Source organism: Pseudophryne corroboree, chromosome 10 (genome assembly GCF_028390025.1).
Source record: "Pseudophryne corroboree isolate aPseCor3 chromosome 10, aPseCor3.hap2, whole genome shotgun sequence".
Taxonomy (NCBI): Eukaryota; Metazoa; Chordata; class Amphibia; order Anura; family Myobatrachidae; genus Pseudophryne; species Pseudophryne corroboree.
The window spans coordinates 329716335-329720226 of NC_086453.1; the positions used below are offsets into that span (position 1 = coordinate 329716335).

General features: G+C 48.7%; 1 long non-coding RNA gene across 1 annotated transcript; it reads right to left on the reverse strand.

Moving 5' to 3' along the window:
• Positions 1-569: 569 nt before the first annotated feature.
• On the reverse strand, positions 570-2139 carry LOC134965594 (uncharacterized). Its single transcript, XR_010188451.1, has 3 exons — positions 2038-2139; positions 1282-1524; positions 570-616 (listed from the first exon to the last, which is right to left on the reverse strand). It is a non-coding gene; the product is annotated as an uncharacterized LOC134965594 (long non-coding RNA).
• Positions 2140-3892: the final 1753 nt, after the last annotated feature.

Sequence of the window (3892 nt, forward strand, 5' to 3'; positions counted from 1 at the left end):
GTGGAAGACTATTGTATGTGATACTTTTCACAAAATAAAGCTTTCGCTGATGGTACTAATGGGTGGAGGGCTTGGTGAACCCCTGAGACTAACTCACTCACCTGACACCTCCCGGTCCCACCTTCAGTCCGTCGAGACGACTTGGACGGCACTGGAATGCGTCTCGGACACAGACGGGAGCTTCCTGGGGTAACCTGGAAAGAATGTGAGATGCGACGTAGGGATGACCTCCACTGGGCTCAGTGAATCGTCATCATTGGCACTTGTGGCCTCAGACTGGTTGCCCTGTTGTGGTGCAAAGCACCAGGCGTGACCCTAAATGAAAATGCCCAAAGGAGAAATGGGAAAAGGGACAACATACACATACAGATGACACACGAAACACAATTATGCTCACCGGATATAACCTTGGGTTCCTGCCATGACAGGCTCTTCTTCTTCTTTGACTCCTGTAATAGAACACAACGAGGCAGCCCACTGACGTGGCGCTGCTTGCGTGATACGATGGGGAGACACTATGCAGAGGTTATGACATAATGCGGTTATACTGTTTCAACCTTATGATACTCACCAACGCGTATCTTCCGACAGCCTCCCTTTAATGAGGGGGGCCTGGCTGTGGGGAAAAACTGAGAATTTACCACAGTTTACCTTTAATGAGGGCCTCACTATACACCCTAAACCTAGGGGTCTAGCAGCCTAGAGCCAGATCAAAGATACTACAGCCTAGCGCCAACTTACACAACCTGCGGCCTAGCAGCGGATCAAGAGATACCACGGCCTAGCACCGACTAACCACACCTGTGGCATAGTGCCGACTTACCACACCGGCGGCCTAGCGCCAACTCAAGAGATACCACGGCCTAGCACCGACTTACCACACCTGCAGCGTTGCGCCGACTTATCCAACCTGTGGCCTAGCACCGGATCAAGAGATACCACGGCCTAGTGCTGACTTACCACTCCTGCGGTTAATCGCACCATGTAAGACTACTAGCCCTGCCTATACCAACCCTATTGTCCACACAATAGTTTTGGGCTTCCTGACCACTATCTCTAAGGACTTAGTGCTCGACATGTGCTCAATTCTATTGGGCCTAATGCCCGTATCACTCCCAGGCCTAATGCCCACCTAATGCACACTTCTTTAGGGCCTAATCCCCCTTATGTCCCCCGGGCCTAGTGCCCGCCTACCGCGCCTCAGGTCTAGTGCCTGCTATACCCACGGGCCTAGCTCCTGAACCCTGGTGGTCTAGGGTGGGGGGATCCGTTTGGACTTACCCATCCTAAGGGCTGTGGCTGGACCAAGCCTGGTCCTGCCTCGCCCACCTTGTGGTCTTCGAAGGAGGCAGGATGGCTCCCACCACCTCCAGGTTTCCTGGAGTCTTCACCTGGGCAGCGGTGGCTGGCAAAAGCTCTTTTCCGTCACACACCGCTGTCCCAGGGCTTCCGACGTCTTCACCAACAGCCGTCGGCTCCTTGTACTTCACCCGGCAGGCGGCGCCATGTTGTAATACCCTGGAACTGCAAGCACAAATCAACTGTGGTACTACAGGTGCCAGCATGACTTTGATAAAAGTAAAATGTTTGCTGGAGTTGAATAGCACTGAACCAGCAGCCTACAGCTTGCAGCACAGAAGCATACCCTCCAACATTTTACACAGAAAAATCGGTACAAATCCGAAAAAGGGGCGTGACCACGGGTAAAGGGGGCGTGGCCACGCACCTTTCCCTATACTTTCAATGGAAGTTTGGAGAGCCAAAAATCGGTACAGACCATGAAAAAAAGGTACTGTACCTATTAAAAAGGTACAGTTGGAGGGTATGCAGAAGGGGTTAACAGCCCAACTCACAGTTAGACAGATCAGTCTGCAAAAAGCAAATGCAAGACTCACCAAATTGTCCACTCCCACAATGCACCTGTAATTAAACACCTGATTATTCAGGGGACCCTCTGGTATCTGTGCCTGAACCCATGACCAGCCGGGGCAGAGTAAGTGTGATGCACTATACACAGTGACTGCAGATTTTGCATACCTAGTACCAGTGGGGTTTTACAATGTAACAGCTCTTTCACATCTGCCGTCACTCTCCAGGACTTCCGGCACCTTCTTCTATCTTCAATCTTCAGGAGCTCTTCTCCGCTCCCTCCCGGCCAATGAACTGAGATCCGGCGCTGGCTAATATAAGCCAGTGCCAGGGGGCAGGGCTATGACACGGCGAGCCGGGATTGGCTCACCACCACCACTCCTGATTGGCTGCCAGTTTGAGAGCTGTGATTGGCTCACGGCTTGCGCCAAATTCAAAATGTGGTGCTATGATTGGTGGGGCCTGAATCCTGGGGGGTGCAGGTCTGTCGCCATTACATACGTGGCGTGATAAGTCCCCAGTGCTGCCTGGTGCCTTTGCTGGATCCCGCCCCATGGGAGGTTGTAGAAATGAGGACTTACAACACGCAGGTTCTCAGTGAAGCAGTGTTTTTAATAGCAGCAGACACTGTACTTTAACATGCATAGACATAAGCCTTGACAAGCAGGCACATTAAATAAACAAACAGGTGAAAACAAATGTCCCAGGAATATAGTGCTAAATAGTCAGTCTGCAGCAACGGTATGCATCCACAATCCATTATGCTCCTCTGCCACAGCTAATAAAATCAGTCCCTGCCACTGAGACTCTGGCCTACTTACTGGGTGTATGAGAGTTTTAAACTTTTCCTGTCTCTCACTGATGAGTTGCACCTGGAATGGTGCAACCGTGAAAACCCAGAGTTCCAAACCTCCACTGCTAGTGTAGACTGCACAGGCTTTGCTTTAGTCTCTCCTGGAGGGAGCTGATTCAACAGGAATGTGGGTAATTCAGGTGAGAGACAACCCTTCTTACCACGTTAGCAAGAAGGTTTGATAAATCTCCCCCCTTTAATCCATGCATTTTCTGCTTATGCCCTCCTCAGTGACATTTCCCATCACGGTGTAACTTTGAAAGGGTCTTCCTTTTGTCTACAAGACACCACGGTTACTGATGAATGAAAGCCCAATTTGGTTTCTTCCTAGAATAATACTTGTTTCTAGATGTTTCATCTGACCAGTCTTTTTCTTTTTAACTTACAACAAAGTACTAAAGAGACTGTTATATGCCATTAGCTTCTTAATACATTGCATGGTTCAGTAAGTCTCACATTCCTAAGATATGAAGGCCCTTAGGGTTCACATGTTGCTGGCAAGGGGAGGGAATGTAAGAAGGCAGAAGGTATAATAAGGTAGAGTTATAAGGAACGCTTAACCTGCCACACAACGGAACAGTGTCAGCTGGATCAAGTTACTGGCTATGGCATCACTTGGGTAGGAAATGGATTCATGTTCTGATCCCATCTTCTATCCCATCGCTCCTCCCTTACTGATCGCAATATATATCTTATTATATGCTATGTCCTCAGTATTAGGCATCAGATATTGTCTGTCCTCTACTGCATAGAAAGTCAGCTCGGGCAATGTTGTGTTATTTTTACAGCGATCTTCTGGCTTTAGATGAATGGTCAGGTTTGTTCCTGCTCTGATCTGAACAATGTCCTCGTTCATGCTGAAAGGTGGCTTTCCCACCATTAGTCACCTTCCCGATCTGGACAGGACATGTGGCAGCCTTATATATTGTTAGTTAGTTAGTTATTAAGCACAATGTGTTCTGTGATGTGTTACCTGGCTATTGTGAGAGGATCTGGGAGGTCAGTTATGTGCAGTTGTGTTTTTCTTTCACTAAACACGTCTACTGGTATATTGTGTGTGTTTGTTATTAGGTCTCATTGCAGGGCTTATTTCGGAACTGTGCAGAGGACAATGATGTAACCCATAGCAACCTATCAGATGTCAGCTTGTAGCTTATAGTGTAGCCATAC